This window comes from Chelonia mydas, chromosome 7 (genome assembly GCF_015237465.2).
Source record: "Chelonia mydas isolate rCheMyd1 chromosome 7, rCheMyd1.pri.v2, whole genome shotgun sequence".
NCBI lineage: Eukaryota > Metazoa > Chordata > Testudines > Cheloniidae > Chelonia > Chelonia mydas.
The window spans coordinates 77040426-77064679 of record NC_057853.1 but is presented as its reverse complement, the minus strand read 5'-3'; the positions used below and the strand labels follow the sequence as shown (position 1 = coordinate 77064679).

Here is a 24254-nt window from a genome sequence, read left to right as displayed (position 1 = left end):
TACTGTTGGAAAAACTCTGAGCACCTGCAGAGAAAAGCACTTGGTAAAGGCTTGTCGGGATTCCTGTAAAAATAGTAAGTGCTTTGTAAAATCAGGCCCTAGGCACCTCAAGTTGGGCAACCAAAATTAGTGAACACTATTTTGGCAATTTTGGCCTTAATCTCTGTCTCCTACTTTTCCATTTGTAAAAAGAGGAGGATAATTCCATTTTACCTTGCAGCATTCTGTAGATAAATTCATTATTATTTGTGAAGCACTTTGATACTATGGTATAGAAAAGCCCATGAGGAAATTAATGATTCTGTATTCAGTGCAGGGTTTGTATTGTGTGTGGTAAATGAGGCCTTAGGGTCACTCATTGAATGATGATAAAAATAATATTCACTGAGCACAATCCATCCTGGTTACTGAATGAGACAGAGTCGTGAAAAAATGTGATCATGCAATTAAAGACTGTGTCATAATACATATGCACAAAGGGGCTGAATTAAGTTTGCACAAACAGCCGTAATAATGACGCTTCCTAACTTTGCAATACTTGGCTGTTCAACCTTAATATTCTTTTAACATAAGTTAATACTGTGAATAGTTATGTAACGTGCCTTGCATGTATGCCAGTATTCCTGTTTAATATTTTTGCGGTCCACTTTCAAAATCAAAATATCAGCTACCCATAACTTTTAAGTCCCCATTATCGCCTTCACTAAGAGTTCATCTTCCTTTGCATCATACCTGGAGTCCAGTGGTTCCAGATCACAGAATTTACTGCCTCCATAGCCTTTGAACAATCCTCACTTTAAATCCCCATTTAAAAAATAAGTGGGTGCTTTTCTTCTGCCTCCCATCCATCTCTCCATGATCCTAATTAGTGCTGGGAGGTGCCCAGGGAAATGTTTATTATATCTATAAATCCACAGGGCATACTTCAAATATTACTCATGAGAGCATTCTGCATCAAAAAATTAAAAAATCTGAGCACAGTATTTTTAAATTGTGCAAATTTTATTTGTCAAAATAACACAACATAATCATGCCAGTTTCAATTATTTTGGTAATTTATTTCAAAATACCCATCAGCAAGTATGTCTGTAACAATACTGACACACAAAAATTCCCCCAGGAATAGAGAGTTAAAGAAACCCCTATGACAACCAAGTTCCTGTTTCTCTGCCCATTTCTGTGGGGGAAAGGAAATTCTGCGCATGCAACCTTAATTTCTGCAAAATTCTGCCTTGTGCAGTGGTGCAGAATTCCCCCAGGAATAAAATATAACCATTCTAAAACAATTATAAGCCGTAGAAGAAAAGTGGGAAACAAAATTCTTGGCCAACACCAGAGACCACCCTTTGGGAATTCAGCACTCTTTAGTGACAGCATTGTATGTTATGTAATTTATTTTAAACTGGCAAATTTAGTATCTTGAAATCTCCTTCAATTTGTTTTAATATAGGAACAGTTTGGTAAAAACACTTGTATAGCCTGAAACACAACAATCCATCCTGCTTCAAACCTTTGTTTTTGTTTTTACGTAATCCATTTTATCTGTTTACAGTTTATCAAAATAGTTTGATATCCATCTAATGCTGAAATATATTGAAATATGGTTCTTTATTGCCATACTAGCATTTGTTGACTGTCCTGGTGTTTTTGAGTAACATTTATTTGCAAGTGTATTGTAATATATTCAGACTGCATTTCCCATATTGTGTTGCTTTACACTGGAGATAGCAGACAGTAAGCTTCCTTGTACGCTGTATGTTAAAACAGCTTTAATCAAAAGTTATGTGATTTTCTTCAGCATTAGTGTTATTAGGATATAGAGTGTGTGTGTCCTACAGTGTCATGCTGATACATTTCTTTTTAGAGTTTCATTTTTTGTATGAAAACATTTGTAAATGTTTTTCTTTACTTTAAAGCTTATCTTTTTAGAAGTATTGGTAGTTCATGACGTTGTATAAATCATCATATCTGATTAACTTTCTATCACCTGGAATTTTCCTTTCTGGTTAAAAAGGATGGGTTACTAAAGGTGTCTTTGCCTTTTTCTTCCGTATTAGAATTTGTATTTCTGATTACTTAATAGGGTGCATGTTAAACTAAATCAAATTCAGATTGAATTGTTCATTTCTGTAAAATGCTACTAAATCCTTGGCTTGGTCATTATAACCAAAATATTCATATAGATAGAATATTAACTTTTTGAAAAACAAGAATTTTTGTATTGATCAAAAGTTTCCCTGCTTACCTAAATAAAACCAATCACTTCTAGACGTGCAATAACCTGAAATAAGTATACTTTATTTCCCTTCTAAAAGGGTCTTTCTTATAATAGACGACATAAGGGTAGTTGTCCTATGGGATACTGTCACCTTTCAGAACACTTTTTTTCTGACAGGGTATCTTTAAAATGGTATGTCATAGTTTTTTTCTTAATTTTCTTTTAAATTTAAGAGGGATTTTTCTGCTCTTCGGCTGATGTTTAGAAAGGTATTTTGGGCATCCCCAAAGGAAAAATTCAAACCTGCTTCCCCCATTCTCTTCCTTTGTGCACAGTTTCCTGCTGCCTTTTCCTTTCAGTTTCCTTGCCGTTCTAATTGGTAAACATCCTCTACTACAGCCTGAGGAAGCATCTTCATGTGAACATGACCCAGGACAGTGACTGAGAGTGTTGTCTTCAAACTTTTGTGTGAGGCAGAAAGTAAAACTGACTATCGGCAAAACAAGAGAACTTACTATACACACACTTCTGTCAAAAGTACTAAGTACACAAACTGAAAAAAGGTGTATTTTTTTCTCTAATCTTTAATTTATAGCAATCTAAGATTTACCTGTTTATAAGATTAGTTATAAAACTTTCAGATGGAAAGTGATTTTTTTCAAGCTCACTGTCTCTTTAAACACACAGTACAAGCAGTGGTAACTGAAAAACAGTCTGCTTTTAATTTTAACTACTGACACCACCAAGAGAATTCCAAGGGAATACTCCTAACTTGTTTTGTACTATTTATACGGATACAAGCTTGATGCAATACACTGGAATAAGAAGAGTTCAGACATCAACTTAATATTTCTTTGATTTTGTAGTATTGATTCAGTCTTAATATTAACATTTTGATTTTGTTCCCCTTTCTTCCTTCAGTAATTTGAAGTGGAACAACCCCTCACCCCCAACCCCCAACCTTTACATAGTTTGGCTTGCATTTTGTCCCACAGAGCATGCACAGACAGACGATTTTACACAACAGTTGACTCTGTCAAGTCCCATTGAAACGTTTGTACATATTATTCAAAGAACAGTATTCTAATAGATCAGCCATTAACCCCTAATCACACTATCTCTAACATCATTTTCCAATCCAGCACCCGTTTATCAAGTTGTCTGAGTTGACGACAAATGACAAATATGTGAAGACCCTGCATTAAAAAATACCTGTTTTGGTTTTTTACATTTGCTTCTAATAACAAGAAGACCACCAATCGTCTAATATGAAAAATGTCAAGCTGCATGTTGGTTTACTTCTAAGAATACTGTAACGCTCATTTTGGAAGAATGATATTTACCATATGCCCTATTCGATTAACTCAATAATTATGGCCCGTTATTTCTGAGTTTTGGCTGCCACTGGTTGGGTGGTAGCAACCAATAGGAACATAGCTTTGTATATTCTTTAGAGCAGGGGTAGGCAACCTATGGCATGCATGCCGAAGATGGCACACGAGCTGGTTTTCAGTGGCACTCATACTGACCAGGTCCTGGCCACCGGTCTGGGGGGCTCTGCATTTTTATTTAATTTTAAATGAAGTTGCTTAAACATTTTAAAAACCTTATTTACTTTACATACAACAATAGTTTAGTTATCTATATTATGGACTTACAGAAAGAGACCTTCTAAAAACATTAAAATGTATTACTGGCCCACAAAACCTTAAATTAGAGTGAATAAATGAAGACTCGGCACACTACTTCTGAAAGGTTGCTGACCCCTGCTTTAGAGGAAGAGGTATAAAAGTCACTTGATATGGAGGGCCTCCTCCGATACCCTGCCACTTTATGCGGGCCATATTCAGCAAAAGTTATTAAAATAGAAATAAATGTAAACCATGTTGGTAATTACATTTATTTTCGATTTTAGTGATTTGCTACTACTGCTCTCTAATACCTGGCATCTCTTAGCTTGAACTAGTGTGTCAGCATTTGGAGCAAATGACTGGGCTGAGGCTGTCTTGAGTATTGAGTTCAGATGGCTGTCACTTAGTTGAGAATGTAATTTAGATCTGTTGATATTTATGATGGGGAATATTTGTTCACACAAGTAGGTGCTCCTAAACATGGGAAGAGTTATTAATGCAACGAACTTCAGTTTGGGATAAGTTGATTGCAGATACTGATAAAACTTGCGAACACCAATGTCAGATAACTTGCCCTTCGACAGAATGTTGGATTGTAGTTCAGTAAGTTCCATTTGGTGCTCCTCTGGTACATCGTGCACATTGACAGAAAATGGTGTGCTGAAAACTGGAAACTCTTCTACTTGGTTTCTGAAATCAGAGAATCGTTCTTGAAATTCTTTTCTCAGTTCATCAATTTTCCCCACATACCTTTCTGTGACTTTATCACGTTGAGTCCCAGTAGTGTCACATAGTGATTTCAGGATGGGAAAATGTGCCAAGTTACACTGGGAAAGTTGCTTCTCCCACAGCTGAAGCTTAATTGCAAAGGCACAAATGTTGTCATAGTATTCAATCACGACTTGGTTGCACCTATACATTCTTGTGTTGAGTGAGTTCAGATACTCTGTAATATCTGCCATGAAAGCAAGGTCTTGAAGCCATTCATTGTCCTGTAGTTCAGTGACGTCTTCCCTTTTCTGATCCATGAAAAGCTGGATCTCACTACTCAATTAAAAAAGTGTTTCAACCCTGATCCTTGACTTACTCATTGAATTTCAGTGTGATACAGAAGTCCACAATGAATGTCACATTCTTCCAACAGGTGGATGAATTGCTCATGGTTGAGACCACTAGTTCAAATAATTTACAGTTTTAACAACCGTATCTATAAGAAGATTCACTTTCAGAGTTCTACTACAGAGAGCTTTTTTGATGTAAAATCACTAAACTGCTGGTTATGATTGATGGTTTGCAATTTCGCCTCTTGTTTCTATGGGGCCAGACTCTCGGCTCTTTTCCAGCCCACAGCCAATTTATTCAGAGCTTCCATCAAATGTTTTGCTCTTGTGTCTCATCAGCACCAGTTCTAAGAGCTCCTTTGCTATACACCTGTTCTTATCAACTCTGCTAATGAATACTGCATGCTGAGAAATGTCACTTACATCTGTGCTTTCCTCAGTTGCAAATGAAAAAGCAGCAAAGGACTTAACTTTGACCTGGATTTGACTGTTCAAATTCTCAACTAAATCATTGATTTTCTCAGCAGTTGTGTTTCTTGAAAGGCTGATGTTTGCAAAAGTTTGTTGCTTATCTGGACATGCTATTTCTGTAGCTTTTAGTATGCTGTTCCTCAAAAATTCTGCCTCAGAAAATGGATTACATGGATAGCTGTTTCATGGGCAACCACATAGATTGCCTTAACAGCAACATCACTTAAAAGTGGAGCATTAATAAGCACTGCTGCTTTCTCAAAGAATGTGCTAATTCAGAGTTTTTATCTTCGCATAACTTTCCTATGTACTTACTATATTTCTCAGCATAGTTTGTTTTAATAGTGTCTTCAAATGTTGTTTTCTTTTACCACAGCTATCTGTTTCTTCAGGTCAAGCACCTGGGCTTTCCATTCATGTCCAAAAAGAAATAAGAAATTCTTCATTTCTCTTGAAACGCATGACACTCTTGATCTACCTTTCTCCTCTTGGCTAAAGACATGATGACCACTTGTCATAAGCTGAATAAAGACATGAAGGAAGGGAAAGGTAGAAGAAGGGTTATCCCCTCTTCTTTTTGTTTTTTGGTTTTTTTTTTTAAATATTTATTAGGGCTGTCAGATGCGCTAAAGATTTATATGTCCCTTCATGCTTCAACCACTACTCCAGAGGACATGCGTCCATGCTTACGATGAGTTCTGCTCAGTAACGATCCAGAACAGAGTGGACTGACGGATGTTCATTTTCATCACCTGAGTCAGATACCAAGAGCAGAAGGTTGGTTTTCTTTTTCGGTGGCTCGGGTTCTGTAGTTTCCACATGGGAATGTTGCTCTTTTGAGATCTCTGAAAGCATGCACCACACCTTGTCCCTCTCAGATTTTTGGAAGGCACTTCAGATTCTTAAACCTTGGGTCTAGTGCTGTAGCTATTTTTAGACATCTCACATTGGTACCTTCTTTGCGTTTTGTCAAATCTGCAGTGAAAGTAGTCTTAAAACGAACATGTGCTGGGTCATCATCTGAGACTGCTATAACATGAAATATATGGCAGAATGTGGATAAAACAGAGCAGGAGACATACAATTCTTCCCCAAGAAGATCAATCACAAATATAATTTAATGCATTATTTTTTTAATGAGCATCAACAGCATGGAAGCATGTCCTCTGGAATGGTGGCCAGAGCATGAAGGGGCATACGAATGTTTAGCATATCTGGCACGTAAATACCTTGCAACACCGGCTACAAAAGTGCCATGTGAACACCTGCTCTCACTTTCGGGTGACATTGTAAATAAACAGGCAGCAGTATCTCCCGTAAATGTAAACAAAATTATTTGTCTTAGCGATTGGCTGAACAAGAAGTAGGACTGAGTGGACTTGTAGGCTCTAAAGTTTTGCATTGTTTTGTTTTTGAATGCAGTTATATAACCAAAAAAGAAATCTACATTTGTAAGTTACACTTTCACGGTACAGTGATTGTATTACAGGAGTTGTGTGAGGTAAATTGAAAAATACTATTTCTTTTATCATTTTTACAATGCAGATATTTGTAATAAAAATAATATAAAGTGAGCACTGTACAGTTAGGTTAGTCTCTAAGGTGCCACAAGTACTCCTTTTCTTTTTGCGAATACAGACTAACACGGCTGTTACTCTGAAACTGTACACTTTGTATTCTGTGTTGCAGTAGAAATCAAAATATTTGAAAATGTAGAAAAACATCCAAAAATATTTAATTTCAATTGGTATTCTATTGTTTAACAGTGCAATTAATCACAATAAATTTTTTTAGTCGTGATTAATTTTTTTGAGTTAATTGTGTGAGTTAACGGCGATTAATCGACAGCCCTAATATTTATTTAAAGAGAAGTCTGTTCGTCTACCAGTCGCAATAAGTATTTAGCCTTTGCCTTAATTGAAATTTTCTTTTCTTTGGCAGCTAGGGGTATTACTCTCCAGCCACTGGGTTAGCGCTCTTCAGTGCCAGTTCCCCTCACTTGGACCTATATCAGCTTCTGCCGGACTTATGCTTCTACAGCACTTCTTAAATGCAACCATGTGGTTCTACACCTATATGTCAGGTTTTGCTGGGTTGCTTCACCAGAGTCTGGACTACATGGTGCACTCTGGAGAGCGTACCAGTGTGTTGCACTCTAACTCCCCAGTGTGCCCTGCTAGGGCTCACTAAAAGTTCCTTAGGGCTTGGCTACATTTGCAAGTTAGAGCGCATTAAAGTGGCCCCGAGTGCCCTAACCGCTGACATGTCTACACTGGCAAGGCACGTAGAGCGCCCAGACTCCGCGTTTGGAGCGCTCCTGGTAATCCACTTCCACAAGAAGCATAACGTGTGCTATGCTGTGGCACCAGTGTGGAAACCCTGGTCTATTAATGCGCTCTAATTGGCCTCCAGCAGTGTTCCACAATGCCTGTTCTAGCCACTCTGGTCATCACTTTGAACTCTACTGCCCTGCCCTCAGGTGACCAACTGTCAGACCCACCCTTCAAATTCTCTGGGAATTTTGAAAATCCCCTTTCTGTTTGCTCAGCAAGGTGTGGAGTGCTCTCAGCACATCTTCCCAGGTGACCATGCCTCCACGCGCCAGGTGATCCCCAGTATGGAGCAATAGTGAGGTGCTGGACCTCATCAGTGTTTTGGGGGAGGAAGCTTTCCAGTCCCAGCTGTGCTGCAGCCATCGGAATTACGATACCTTTGGGCAGATATCAAGGGACATGATGGAAAAGGGCCATGGTTGGGATGCACTGCAGTGCAGGGTCAAAGCGTGGGAGGCAAACCGCTGCTGCCCCTGTGACCTGCCGTTTCTACAAGAGCTGGACGCAATACTTGGGGGCGACTCCATCTCCACTCTGAAGACCACCATGGACACTTCAGAGTCCAGTTCAACAAGGCAGGAGGAGGAAAGCAGGAGTGTGGGAGCTGAGGAGGAGGGGGACAGCCCGGCATCCCTAGATGCATTTAGTTAGGAGCTGTTTTCAAGCCAGGAGGAAGGTAGCCAGTCGCAGCAGATGGTGCTTGGGGAAGAACAAAGAGCAGAGGAGGTGCCTGGTAAGCGGCTTTTATTCTGGGAAGGAAGTTGTTCAGTGCAGGCTCTTGTTGCAAGGAGCGTTCGGGCTGTATGCATGCCTAGATGTGGAATAGGGCGTTGATGTGCTCTCTCTCATCGTGGTAATCGGCTGCAGTGATCTTTTCAAAGGTCTCATGCAGAAGCTGGGCAATCTGCTTGCGCAGGTTCCTTGGCAGAGCTACTGTGCTCCTTGTCCCAGTAAGGCTAACGTCTGCGGCACTGTGCCATGATGGGCTGGGAGACCATTGCTGCACACGGGCAAGCTGCATATGGGCCAGGGCGGAAGCCGCATTGTAGTAGAAGACCCTCCCTTGCTTTCCAGTTCATCCTTAGCAGCAAGATATCTTCCAGGAAGAACTCATCCTGTGGAAAATTTGGGGACAGTGTTCGGTATAGGGGCCCCCCGCAGCTGTTGGCTCTCCACAAGGCGCACAACCCTAGAGGACAGTACAGCTGTGAAACAATCAGTCCCCCTTGCTCCTGTGCTTACTCACCATTTTGAGGCTCCTGTGGGTTATGTGCCCTCACTTTGGGATGGGCAATTTCTGCTATTGTGTACACTGTGCTTGTCTTTAAGTATGGCCAAATCATTGCTCTGTCTGGTGTGAACAATGCTGCCTCTGTTAAGTGTTGCATTTTGGCTTTACAGATGCAACCTTAATATCCCAGCCATCCTTGTAATCAACGGCCGAAAGACTCCAAAGAATCAGGAAACGTACTCGAAAAAGCAAAGAGGACATGCTGCATGAAGTGATGCAGCAGTCCATTAATGAAAATCAAAAAGTGCAGGAGTGATGGGAGAGTGAAAGGAGGGTCCGCCAGCAGAATGTGGATTGCTAGCACCAAAGCACGGAGCGGCTGCTAAGCAACTTGGAGTGCCAAGCGGACTCCATACAGGTGCTCATAGCAATGCAGGCAGAGCACTTCCGCGCCCGCCGCCGCCACTCCCCCCCCTTCCCCGCCCCAGCAGTCCTTGTCCCAAAACTCTTTCCCTTGTGCCTCCATATCATCGCCAAACCACTTTCCCCAACATCCGGGTTCTTATCGCCACCAGCTGCCTCTAACGCCTGTGGCTTCACCACCGAGCCCTGCAAACTACAACCCTTACCCACTGCACTCAACCCCCATCACAATGCATTTTAGCCAGTCTGAAGTGCAGCACTCATTCCACAGCACTCCAGACAGGAAGGCTGAGTATGATAACAGGACATACGCAAATCTGTAATTTGTAATTCAGAGGTTTGAGTCTGAATTGTTGCTTCCACCAATTCTGCTGGCTTTTTCTCAGTCAGTCAACAAGACCTTTGTCTTAAAAAGGCTGAGCTTCCCCCAGCTAGCTGTCATTCAAATCTTAATCCTTACTGGATGCTGAGGGAAGCCTACCAACTCCACCATCCAAAACTGTGATTTACGACATTTAGCGGTAAAAGCACACTGCAGCTTGCGCTGCCTCAGTATCTTCACTATTAGCCTCATATGCATATTGAAGAGAAGGGGTGATGAAGAAGAAACTTGTGGCACTCCACATGAAAGAGCTCTTGAAATAGAGGTACAATAGAATCATAGAATCATAGAATATCAGGGTTGGAAGGGACCCCAGAAGGTCATCTAGTCCAACCCCCTGCTCAAAGCAGGACCAAGTCCCAGTTAAATCATCCCAGCCAGGGCTTTGTCAAGCCTGACCTTAAAAACCTGTAAGGAAGGAGATTCTACCACCTCCCTAGGTAACGCATTCCAGTGTTTCACCACCCTCTTAGTGAAAAAGTTTTTCCTAATATCCAATCTAAACCTCCCCCATTGCAACTTGAGACCATTACTCCTCGTTCTGTCATCTGCTACCATTGAGAACAGTCTAGAGCCATCCTCTTTGGAACCCCCTTTCAGGTAGTTGAAAGCAGCTATCAAATCCCCCCTCGTTCTTCTCTTCTGCAGACTAAACAATCCCAGCTCCCTCAGCCTCTCCTCATAAGTCATGTGCTGTAGACCCCTAATCATTTTTGTTGCCCTTCGCTGGACTCTTTCCAATTTATCCACATCCTTCTTGTAGTGTGGGGCCCAAAACTGGACACAGTACTCCAGATGAGGCCTCACCAGTGTCGAATAGAGGGGAACGATCACGTCCCTCGATCTGCTCGCTATGCCCCTACTTATACATCCCAAAATGCCATTGGCCTTCTTGGCAACAAGGGCACACTGCTGACTCATATCCAGCTTCTCGTCTACTGTCACCCCTAGGTCCTTTTCCGCAGAACTGCTGTCTAGCCATTTGGTCCCTAGTCTGTAGCGGTGCATTGGATTCTTCCATCCTAAGTGCAGGACCCTGCACTTATCCTTATTGAACCTCATCAGATTTCTTTTGGCCCAATCCTCCAATTTGTCTAGGTCCTTCTGTATCCTATCCCTCCCCTCCAGCGTATCTACCACTCCTCCCAGTTTAGTATCATCCGCAAATTTGCTGAGAGTGCAATCCACACCATCCTCCAGATCATTTATGAAGATATTGAACAAAACCGGCCCCAGGACCGACCCCTGGGGCACTCCACTTGACACCGGCTGCCAACTAGACATGGAGCCATTGATCACTACCCGTTGAGCCCGACAATCTAGCCAGCTTTCTACCCACCTTATAGTGCATTCATCCAGCCCATACTTCCTTAACTTGCTGACAAGAATGCTGTGGGAGACCGTGTCAAAAGCTTTGCTAAAGTCGAGAAACAATACATCCACTGCTTTCCCTTCATCCACAGAACCAGTAATCTCATCATAAAAGGCGATTAGATTAGTCAGGCATGACCTTCCCTCGGTGAATCCATGCTGACTGTTCCTGATCACTTTCCTCTCCTCTAAGTGCTTCAGGATTGATTCTTTGAGGACCTGCTCCATGATTTTTCCAGGGACTGAGGTGAGGCTGACTGGCCTGTAGTTCCCAGGATCCTCCTTCTTCCCTTTTTTAAAGATGGGCACTACATTAGCCTTTTTCCAGTCATCCGGGACTTCCTCCGTTCGCCACGAGTTTTCAAAGATAATGGCCAAGGGCTCTGCAATCACAGCCGCCAATTCCTTCAGCACTCTCGGATGCAATTCGTCCGGCCCCATGGACTTGTGCACGTCCAGCTTTTCTAAATAGTCCCTAACCACCTCTATCTCTACAGAGGGCTGGCCATCTCTTCCCCATTTTGTGATTTAGTTTAATACTATCCTCAGGGCCTCTTGAAGAGAAAGTGGAGCCACTCAGGAACAACTTTGTGTGTCCTAATTAATATCAGCATGCATATGAAGAATACCATCTGATCAGGGGTTACAGAGGCAGATGATAAAGATAGAACTGGCAAAACACCAAAGGAGATTAACCAACAAGATGACTTCAGTTGCTGAACCAGTACCATACCTAAAGTAAGTATGACAGGGAATCAGGAAATTGCATAACTCCAGGTGTTGCCAGAGTTGCCTTAACACCACCTTCTTAAAAATCTTGCATTAAGATGGGTAATTCAGGACTGTACAGTAATATGATGCTCTCAGCACCAAGAGATGGTTTCCTGAGCAAAGGCTTTCACAATCTATTCTTTAAGAAAATACTGGTGTCTGGCCCTCCCAAAGTAAGGCGTTTACAAACTCTTCTAATTAGCATCTCCTTGCAGGATGTTCTCAGATGGCGATATGGGTCCAATTTGCATGTTATAACTCAGTACTCCCAAGTGCTGATAGATCCTTAATGATGGATGCTGGCTGAAATTCAAGCAGGAAAGACTATGCAGTCACCAGACACAGTTCTTACACTATATAATCCAATCCCATCCAAATTTTAGAAGCCTTATTTGAGAAATAGACTGGAAATTCTTCACAGCATCTTTTACTTACTTGACTCTGAAAATAAGTATAGACAATGAAGAATCGAAGTTGTTCACTACCCAGAATCTGCTTTCACTGGTTGGGACTTTGAGGATGTTATGGATGAGACAAATACTGTTCTTCATCCTTGGGCACAACAGTGACATGATACTTTCTTAGCTTCATAGCAGAGACTATCCTAAGCAGAGCTCCAGCATTTCTCTTTCACTGTAGCCAAACAGATTAGTCACTGTGTTGCAGACTAACCAACAGACTTTTGCAGCTTCTGACGTGAAAAAGGAGTCATCTGATCAATTGTGCATGGCAGGTGCTTGAAACTTCTTGAGCACATTCGGCAAACACGCTGCACAAAATGTTTTGTTATCTTTATATAACACCTATCAATGCATCTTCGGGCTTCTGATTTAGCAAACATTTCTTACAGAAAAAGAAAAGGAGTACTTGTGGCACCTTAGAGACTAACGACAAATACTCCTTTCTCAGTGCTTGTTCAGGTTATGTCTGGCTTTCTGCTTCATCTGTTAGTTTCTTTGGTGTTTCTTCTGCTTCTCTTGCTCTCACTCACGCACCCCCACTCCATGTACTAAAAATAAATCCATCCAAGCCCCTCTCACATAATTTATATTCCTGAATAACTTCAAATGTCTTTGTTTTGGGTGGTGGAATGTACCTGTGTTATGGTATGGAGGCCGCTGTTGTTTCACTAAGAAGCTGAAACTGTTTCTCATAGCTGTCTTAAATGAAGGGCAGCATTTACATTCATCAGCTTCAGTGATAACTTCAGTCAACAGCCTGCAATGACAGCCTGCAGGGTAGTATACAGAATCCAATAAAGTAATTTTTAAGATAAAGGTGAAATATACTTTACATTATCTTCTAGAATTCAAGGAGACACATGCTTGTCCTTCAAATATATTTTTTTTTCTTTGAATATTTTTTAAATTGTGACACAGAATGTATAGGAAAGCAATGATCCAAAGTGTTGGAACACAAAATTACCAGCCTGTAATTAAGGAAGAAACTATCAATGAGAAAAATCTGTCATATTTAAAAGTATCATAATTATAGGAAAAATTATTTAAATACTTACCTTTTATAGGATGCTGTAAAAAGTCAGATTTAATGATTTTGAATTACATAATGGGAGTGAATGTTAAGATTTTATTGTAATTTGAAGATTGTTTCTTTAGCATAAGTCTGCATTCTGTTTGGTGCTGGCCTGTTCTGAGTACATTTACAGCTCTTAGAGGGTTACTTTATTTTGTTTTTTCCTCTTTTATGCTTTGTGGTTTACTTTGCATAATTTAAAATAGTTTCTCTGCAGATTCTCATGACATTGTAAAATCAGCTATCTGAAATGCAGTTAAGGTTTCCTTGAGCTAGTAAGAGAAATTCTTAATAGCTTCTGCCTTTACAACATAGGAAGGGGAACGAGTAGTTTCCAACCTCATTTTCAATTCAGGATAATATACAGCCATTCATTGAGGTCCAGCTTTTTGGGAGCCACAGCCTAGCTCAGTAGAATTATTGTTCTGTTTTAGAGTATTTGCCTGTAATTAAAATTGAAATGGAAATAAACAGTGGAACAGGAGATGATAGTGGAGGACCAGCTGGAGTCTTTGAATCCAAAATTTAGGAGGATTCTAGGGTTCTCAGGAATATTTTTGATGGGTGCAACTGAGAGCAATTTAACGATGAAAGAAATGACACAATGGTATTGTGAAAAGCATCAAGAATGTAAGAGGTATTCTTTACTCAACATGGCTACTTAAAAATTTTTTTTTTCATTTCAAACTCAGCTTTCTAAAGCTCATTGCAATGATCTAAGATGAAGTAATGGGTATTAGAGAGAGAGAAAAGTAGTGAATAAAATGAAGTGTAAAAAAAAAAATCTTCTGTGGTTGGTATTTCATGTTTTCTGTATTCTTCCCTACAGTGAGTAAAAAGCCAGAGATGTCTGGTAGTGTTGCTAATCTCATAACTGATTTTGTTTAAGAAATTCTGAATATAACACAAATTGAGTAAATTGTGGTCTTTCTGATTCCTTATTTATTCATGACTAGTTAATTAGTAATCGTTAAACCCCTTAACTTGAAACAGCTAGCCTCTTAGCCAAGTACGAAATTCATTTAAAATAAATAAAAAATCATGGGAACCTCTGTATTACTTTCTCTCTCTCTCTGTCTCTCTCTCTCTTTCCATTTTTCTTTTTGTTTGAAAATAGAGCATAAGAAAAACTGTGCCATGGTTCTCTTAAAGACTGTATCTACTTTTACAGTGAAACAGTTATGTACTTCCTTGTGGCACATGAGGACTCAAAAGCTCTTGTGCTGACTGTGCTTTTGATTGTTGGTTCTCTGCCCTTTCAGCAGGGTGAGCGTATTGCTGTCCTCAAAAGAGGGGTGATGCCTCTGAACTAGAGACTTAATGTAATATCTTTTCTGACAATAAAGATTGTCCGTTTCTTCTTCGGAAATAAGTATTTCATCATCATGTTAACATACACATACATTACAATGGATACTTCAGTCTGCTTGCAGCTTGAGAGCAGAATCAGACCAGGCAGTCATTGGTAGTAGAAAAATTCTCTGCCCCTGGAAATTCCTTCAGTTAAGACGACTTGCACAGCCAGGATAATTCTATCCTACTTTCCTAAATTAGAGAATGCATTAACTATAGGTGGAAGAAAAAAACAATAGCTACTCTTAAAGCAGAGCATATGGATCTTTTCCCCTAATGAAATAAACTCAAAACTTTGCATGTCAGTTTCCTTCTGTGTTTTGGCTGATCCCTTTCTTTGCAGTAGGCTGTATTTCTGGACTTTATTATTCAAAGAAAGGAAACTTGCAGGTAAGCATGAATACATTTTCTTTTTCACAGATTTAGGATAAAACTGGCACTGTCTCCTGGGAAAAAATAAATGTATTCTCTTACACAGATATATTACTATTTTTAATTAGAAAAGTAGTTCTAAGCACAGTTATACTTCCTTCTCAAAATCTGCTCATCTTGTATTAATCAGGAAATATTTCTGCCTCCTTTCTGTCCCAGTCCAGCTTTTGAGAAAGAGAACCTGATGTTTGTAGTGAGAGTTTAGGCAGAATGAATCTTCAGAGAATTAGCTGCCAGTTCCCAACAAATCTCTCCCAAATACTTTATCTCCAGACTGTGATTTTTGAGAGGCTTATAACTTAGCTAAAAGTGGGCAAAATTTCCAGTCTGTTATAAAATATGAAGGCACTAGAGCTTCTTAATGAAACAGTTGTACTAATTTTTTAACTTGGACAAAGCCAGTATATTCTTCTCTGATGGATGGTTGAATCTTTTTAGCCGACACTTTAACATAAATTAACTCAGCCTGAGGCAGATGCTCAGCCTTGAAAATTTCAGCTCAGGCACTTAGTTTGGCAAAGTTTTATAGATAACTGAAATCAAGGTCCTATAATGGAAAGTATATAACTACAGGTCTAGCTAGGATTTCCTCACATAGTACAAAATTATTCATTATTTTGATTATATAGTTTGAAGATGAGTGAATCTATAAAAAATGAAAAACCTGTTTGGTAAGAAATAGTTACAATGCTATCTGCTCCCCAGTTTTTCTGAGAAGGAAAAGCAGTGTTTATCCATCCAGGTCTCTGTTGGGGAGAAGTTGATAATGTTACATTATCGGGGAGCCCTCTTAATATGATATCTCGATTACTTTCCAACTTCACGTAAAGTATAAATGGATGAGGTTCCAATCCTGCTTTCAACATTGTACTGACACAATGGATTGTTGTCCAAAATCACACCCCCTGTCCTGTGGGTTTCCATTATTTGTAGGTAATAGCATCAATCTGAGCTCCCTCCTGAGGGGACTGTTCCTAGAATTTTTCTTTATAGGACCTTATGTCTTTTCTCTCTGTCTTAAAGAGATTCCCAACCTTTTATACGGGAAAGTAGGAGGTGATGACCCATTTGGTCTGCCTGCCAGTCAGTTAGCAGAACACTTTCCTAACTCTGCACCTCCATGACACGTATCCTCAAGATGATTTTTAAGGTGGCCAGAAGACAGTCTAGGTCAGGGGTCCTCAAACTGGGGGTCGGGACCCCTCGGGGTGGGTCGCAAGCTGTTAGCCTCCACCCGAAACCCTGCGTCACCTCCAGCATTTATAACGGTGTTAAATATACAAAAAAGTGTTTTTAATTTATAAGGAGGGGTTGCACTCAGAGGCTTGCTGTGTGAAATGGGTCACCAGTACAAAAGTTTGAGAACCACTGGTCTAGGGGAAAACATCGATAAGGAATGTTAATAGATCTTCTCAGATTTTAGTCTGACCCTAGAAACTAGACTTTAAGTAGTTAGAGTTGTATGAGGCCAAAGGCTACTTCAGAAGAAAAGTGCAGTTTCATTCATAAAGAATAGTTGCAAGTCAAGAAGTCATGCTTTTTGTACAGAAAAGAATAAGGGCCTTGTACCTTCCTTGGAATTGCTGAAAACTGGATGTCTTTGGGGTTAGGCAGAAAGTAAGATCTCCAAAGATGGGTGAATATTTAAAAAATTATCTGTGTGCCAGAGTGAGAATCGAGAGTACGAGGCATGGGTGGCCATCTTAATGGAAGGAAAAGTATCATGGCAGGAAAAGGTTGGCCCCAAATATATTTGAAGGACAACATGGGTCAAATGTCATTAAACTCTCATACTAAAATCTTGTTGTTTTAACTTTATTTTTTTTAGAAAGTTAACAAGTTTACAAATCCTTGCTATGTAAACACTTAAATATTTCTGGAAGAACTCTTATTATACATACTTCATTTCAATATTACAAATATGTAAAATGCATTATAATGAAACACGAATATTCATTCATACAAAAAAAGTTCATAATAAATAACTCACTTCAAGATCTAAGTATTACCACTTCCATAATTGCATTTAACTAATATCTGTAAAAATGTATGTTGGTCAGTAGTGATTGACTGATCTTTGATTGTTTTATAATTACATGTATGCTTTTTGACCCAAGTGGCTAGTTAAAGTTTGGGGCTCTGGGGATGTTCCAGTTGGGAGTAGAAATTGAGGTCTGGTATTTTCTTTGCAGTCTCATTTGTTTTCAAAGAATGTATAAAGTCTTGCTTCTCCAAATGCAGGAAGAACTAGAAATGGGATAGCTTCTTTGCTTATGGCCCCAAGCCTCTTAAGGCAGCACCAGACCCAGAACCTCTCTTTCTAGTCCAATGGTCCCCATCCCCAAACTTTTTACCTCATAGAATCATAGAATATCAGGGTTGGAAGGGACCCCAGAAGGTCATCTAGTCCAACCCCCTGCTCAAAGCAGGACCAAGTCCCAGTTAAATCATCCCAGCCAGGGCTTTGTCAAGCCTGACCTTAAAAACCTGTAAGGAAGGAGATTCTACCACCTCCCTAGGTAACGCATTCCAGTGTTTCACCACCCTCTTAGTGAAAAAGTTTTTCCTAATATCCAATCTAAACCTCATACACCCCCTTAACGTTGTCCGTGTCGTGTGTCTCCTCTTCTTAGAGGATTTGTGTGATGTTTAAGTGGATCCTCTGTCTCTTGTTCTAGTTCCATTGCTTGATAGCATTTAGGAAGCCCCCACTTTAATGCCTTCCCTTGCTCTGTTTGGATTTGTACTTGTTATGGCTAAATCAAAGAAAGAGTTTAAGGGATATGCCTCTTGTTCAGAACTATTTCCAGAATCTGATGCGGATATGTGATGTCTGTTTTTTTTCAGAGGAACCTCATCTAATCAATATGAGGTCTCCTCCTGTGATTTCACCAACCAGAACTAGCAAATCAGTGTAAAGATGAGAATGGTAGAGGGGAAATAAGTGGGTGGTGAAGCAGGAGGTTTGGATGGAACAAAGTAGGTGGAGAAAAGGGTAGGCAGACAGACATGGGTGAAGCTATGCAGGAGAAAAGGATTTCATGATCTGGAGAGACGAGGTGATCAATCAGAGAACTCAAAGTTGTGCCAAGAGATGGAGGGGAGGAAGGGGATTAAGAGGTCACTGAAGGAGATATTGAAGAAACAGTCAGTAAAATAGGAGGGAGACCCAAGGGAGCACACAGACAGGGAAACCAAAAAAGAAGGATCAGTCATGTCCAAGGCAGTAGTTAGATCAAGAAGGATTAGAAAGAGGTGCCCTTTTGATTTAGTTAGAGTGGGTTGTTAGTTTGTCCTCTTCACTCCAGTAAAACCACTCCTCACAAAGGTAACTATCTTTGAAAGGAATTATGAGATAGTTGGAGAAGGGGGTTTGCCTTGTTTTCACATAAATATGCTGTCTGATTTTGGTGACACAGGAGAGAAGGGAAAGTTTGAAATGGATTTGAGGGGCTCTTGTGTTACCTAGTACATTAAGTGTGAGAGGGGAGGGCCAATAAGACTGAATGTAGAGGGAAATGAACCTGGTTAGAGAAGGGGAAGTAGGGAATCCGAAATGGTATAAGGTCAGAAGGGATGGGGTCATGATGACAGGTTGAAAGTTTAGAAGCAAAGAGTAGAAGAGAACTTAAGAGTTAATGACAGAAATGTGAAAGAAAGGAAACTGACATATGAGGGAGAGCTGAATATTTTCAATTTTGATTTTTAAGAAGTTGAGATCCTTATCAGCAGGATAAAAATGGGAAGGAAGAATTGAAAGAAGGGTTTGTGGAAGAGAGATGGTTGTCGGGGTTGGCAGCATAAAGGTAAACTAAGCGGAGAGAGAGGTTTAGAAAGATTGAAGAAAGAGTTAAGAGCTGAGAATAAGTTTAAAGCTGTGGAAGTTGGCTTAGTTGTGAGACAGTTGGCAGTTGTATAAGAACAGATTAGTAGAGAATGAAGGGAAGGAGACAAGATTGTAGATTTAAGAAGGCACAACACTCTGAGAAGGTAGGACAGTAAAATTGAAAGTAGACTTGATTCAGAAGAATAATGAAACGGGTTTGATTATTTGAAAAAATTCATGAAATTCATATATAATCGTGTATTATTTTCCCTGCTCAGTAAGTTGGGTACATATTTAAAGTATACAGAAAATAGTTTATTCAAAATATATCACAAAAGTCATAAAATTATTCCACAACTGTTATTCAAGCAAATAAGTAGACTCCCTGATCTCAACAGAAGAGAGCAAATAGAGATAAGAGGGAAGGGTTGTGAAGGGAGAAGAGAAATAAAAATTTGCCTCAGTTTCCTCTTCTTGGGGTTCTCAGAACCTGCATCCAGACATTTATAAATCAAATAAAATCCCATTTTTGGGTCCGGTTTATTGAAAACCAGATGTCAAATCAAAAGAAGCCTTTCCCCACTTTTAGTTTCTTCAGCTCCGTCCTGGCCTCAACAATTCTTTCCCGAAATCCAGGTTTTGCTGTCTGGGGTTTCCTTAAGCCTCTTTCTCTTGAAGCTTCTGCCCAGCACTTCAAGTAGCTCCAGCCAGGCCTTTCCAGGTCCTTTCCTCTGACCTTGGATCTCCTACCCTGCTGCCTGCAGGGCTTTCTCCTTAACTGAGCTGCTTATACCCCCCAGGACCAGGTGATCTACAAGTTATCAAAAGATACCTGTCCTCAGACTCATCACCTGGGAAGTAACTGTTTAGTCACAGATGGGGCTAAGCCCAATTCCTTTAAAAGACCATCCCATTTTTTGAAAGGGGAAAAAAGAGGAGAAGGAGTTATGTTGAAGGAAAATAAACAGAGCAATATGAGAGAGAGGTTTTTGGTTTTTAAAAAAAAAGAAAAAAGGGAAAAAATTAGGCAAGTGACTAACCTGGTGAATAGGGAATCAGACCAAAGTTAGAGATTGGGGGAGATGAGCAAAAGGAACTGAGAAGCAGCCGAATTAAGAGGGATCATTGCTGTGGAAATTTGTCACCCAGGATGTGGGTGGTGAATACTAAGGTCAGGGAAAGAAAGTGACACATGAATTTAAACTGTGCAAGAAAGGAGGAGGGGCTTAGGGGAGTAGTAGATAAGAGCCACTATGAGGCAATGAAATGTCCCTAAGATCTGAAAGAGTAGGGATGTGGCTCAAGATGAGGCAGGAAATAGTGGGAGGATGAAAGGCAGAGTCCAAGGTTGCTGTAATGGCTTTCAGGTTGTGTGAAGTGAGAAAGAGAAGGCAGTGACAGATGCTAAATCAGAAGGAGAGCCCAGAGTTCAATTAATGTAAGAAGGTGGAGAAGCTAGTTGTTGAGATTATGGATCAGTTTGAGTTTCTCAGAGGTTGAGCAGGAGTGTTTGGGGGGGAAATGACTGAATCACATATGGAACCTGATCGGTGAAGTAATATATACTCGGAGCTTTTAAAGGTTCAATTTTCCAAAGCTGAAAGGGTACCAAATCAGTTGGGAGGAATAATTTAAACAAAAAAAAATATGAATGACAATTGGGAATAGTTTAAGAACACTTTACTAGATGCCCCAAAAGCAAGAATCAAGAAAGAAGGCCATACTGGTTTAAAAACAAAACAAAACTACCACCTGGTTTACAGGGGAAGTGAAGGCAGCTAGATTATATATATTTTATATACGTAAAAACAAATCTATCAACAAATGGAAGAAAAGAGAAAACTGGTATTAATGAATATATATCAGAGGCTATGAGGTTTAGAAAATTGATAAGGGAAACAAAGGGACACATGGCAAAATCTATGCCAGCAGAGTTAAAGGACAATTAAAAGGAGTTTTTAAAGTACATTAGGAACAAAAAGAATCCAAACTATGGTGTTAGTTAATTCTATCATTTCCATCTCATAATTATCAATAATAATGCAGAAAAGGCAAAAATGTTCAGTAAATATTTGTATTTTGTATTTGGGGGGGGAAAACCAGATGTAGTTATATAATGACGACACTTGCCTTTCCAACAGCAACTTGGGAGTCTGTTAAACAACAGCTATTAATGTTTGACATTTTAAATCAGGGGGTCTGGATAATTTATATCCAAGAGTTTTAAAAGAGCTGAGTGAGGAGCTCGCTAGACCATGAATGTTAATTTTCAATAAGTCTTGGAACACAGAGGACGTTCCAGAAGACTGGAAGAAGGCTAATGTTGTACCAATATTTAAAAAGGGTAAAGGGGGTGATCTCTGTAATTATAGGCTTTTCAGTTTGACATTGATCCTGGACATGATAAAGGAGCAGTGGATACAGGACTTTGGTTTATAAAGAATTAAAGTAAAATAATCTAATTACAGTCAGTGTGTGTTAATGGAAAATAGATCCTATCAAACTAACTTTATCTTTTTTGGATGATATTAGAAGCTTGGGAAAGGTAATAATGTTGATATGCTATGCTTAGACTTTTGTAAGGCATTTGATTTGGTACTGCACAACATTTTGATTAAAGAAACTAGAATGATACAAAGTTAATATGGCACACATTAAATGGACTAACAGTTGGCTAAGTAATAGGTCTCAAAGTGTAACTGTAAACAGGGAATTATCATAGAGAAAGTTCTCACAGGGAAGCGGTTCTTGGCCCTAAGCTGTTTTAACATTTTTATTAATGACCGGGGAAAAAAACATAAAATCATTACTGATAAAGTTTACGGATGACACAGAATTGAGAAGTGGTAAATAAATAAGAGGACAGATCACAATTACAGAGCAATCTGGATTGCTTGATAAGCTAGGTGCAAGCAACCAATATGCATGTTAGTTCATGCAAAATATAAGTGTATACATCTAGGATCAAAGAGTGTAGGCCAGGTCTACAGGATGGGAGACTGTACCCTGGGAAGCCATGACTGAAAAAGATTTGGGAGCTATGGTGGATAATCAGGTGAACATGAGCTCCCATTGTGATGCTGTGGCCAAAAGAGCTAATGGGATCCGTGGATGCATTAACAGGAGGATCTCGAGTAGGAGTAGAGAAGTTATTTTACCTCTGTATTTAGCAGCAGCTCCTGGAATATTGCATCCAGTTCTGGTGTCCACAGTTCAAGAAGGATGTTTATAAATTGGAGAGGGTTAAGAGAAGAGACATGAGAATGATTGAAAGATTAGAAAATAGTGCCTGATAGTGCTAGACCGAAGGAGCTGAAACTGTTCAGCTCAACAAAGAGACGGTTAAGGGGTGACTTGATCGTAGTCTATAAATACCTATGTGGGAAAGAACTATTTGATAATGGGCTCTTCAGTCGAGCAGACAAAGGTATAACAAGGTCCAATGTCTGGAAGTTGAATCTAGAGAAATTCAGACCGGAGATAAGGCAAACATTTTTTTAACGGTAAGAGTAATTACCCGTTTGAACAGTTTACCAAAGATTGTGATAGATTCTCCATCACTGGCAATTTTTAAATCAAGATTTTTTTCTTCTTCTGAGATACGCTCTAGTTTAGGGGTGGCCAACCTGAGCCTGAGAAGGAGCCAGAATTTACCAATGTACATTGTCAAAGAGCCACAGATTAATGTCAGCAGCCCCCCATCAGCTCCCAGCACCTCCCACGCACCAGCAGCCCTGCCAGTCAGCACCTCCCCCTCTCTCCCCACACCTCCTGATCAGCTGTTTTGTGACATGCAGGAGGCTCTGGGGGGAGAGAGGGGAGGAGCAAGGGCAGGCTCAGGGGAGGGGGCGGGAATGGGAGAAGTGGGGGCAGAGCCGGGGTTGAGCACTGAGCATACTCCGGCACATTGGAAAGTTGGCGCCTGTAGCTCCAGTCACGGTGTCAGTGCCTACACAAAGAGCCGCATGTGGCTCCGGAGCCACAGGTTGGCCACCCCTGCTCTAGTTTAAAGGAATTATTTTGGCTAAGTTCTGTGGCTTGCGTTATACAGGAGATCAGGTTGGTTGATCACAATGGTCCCTTCTCTATTTGGAATCTATGTGCCTTAGCCTTTCTGATTTTTGTTTCTACATGTTTGTGCTCTTCTCGTGTATTCCTCCTTTACAATTCATCCATGTTTCCACTTTTTGTAGGAGTCCTTTTTGACTTTCAGGTCATTAAAGACCTCCCGAGGGAGCTATATTGGCCACTTCCTATACTTCTTATCTTTGCTTCACATCGGGATAATTTGGAGTTCTGCCTTCAATATTGTCTCTCTCAGAAACTACCAACTCACCTCAACTCCTTTTTCCCTTAGGTTTTCTTCCCATGGGACCTTACCTAACAGTTTTCCAAGTTTGTTAAAGTTTTTTTAAGTCTGTTGTACTTATTCTGCTGCTCACTCCTTTCTTTTATTAGAATCATGAAATCATTATTTCATGATCATTTTCACCTAAATTGCCTTCCACCCTCAGTGTTTGTTACTAATTTGTCTCTGTTCATCAGAATCAAGTCTAAAATACATATTTCCCAGTTACTTTCTCCATCTTCTGAAAGAAGTAGCTGTCCCCAACACATTCCAAGAACTTAATGGAAATGTTGCATTTTGCCATATTACGTTTCCAGCAAATGTCTGGGTAGTTAAAATACCACATTACTACCAGGTCTTGTGTTTCGAATAGTTTTGTTTGTTCTAGAAATGCCACCTCCTCCTTCCTGACTTCGTGGTCTATAGGAGACACCTGCCATGAGATCACCCCTGTTTTTTACTTTTATCTTTACCCAGAGACTCTCAACTGTTCTGCCTCTCACCTCCTTCTGAACCTCAGAATGTGTGTGTATAGAATGCAACACCTCCTCCCTTCTTATCTGTCCTTCCTGAACAAGCTATATCTCTGTATACCATTATTCTAGTCATGAGACTTATCCCACCAAGTCTCTGTGATGCCAGTTAAGTCATAGTTTATCTTAGGAAGAACTAGAAATATTAGTACATATTTATTCCCCATACTCCTTGCATTTGTGTATAGACATCTAAGATGTTGAGCACACTCACCACTGATTTCTCTGTTGTTGCTCCTATGACCCTATTGTAATTTTCCATGTCCTTCTCCCAACATCTTAACCCTCTGTTAAGGTTGCCTTTTTTATACTTATCTGTGGGCTTTTGTCACCTGCA

General features: G+C 40.1%; 1 protein-coding gene across 5 annotated transcripts in view; it reads left to right on the top strand.

The window, feature by feature from the left end:
- JMJD1C (jumonji domain containing 1C) overlaps window positions 1–24254 on the top strand; it is a 314652-nt gene that overhangs the window by 157192 nt on the left and 133206 nt on the right. The window lies entirely within an intron of this gene.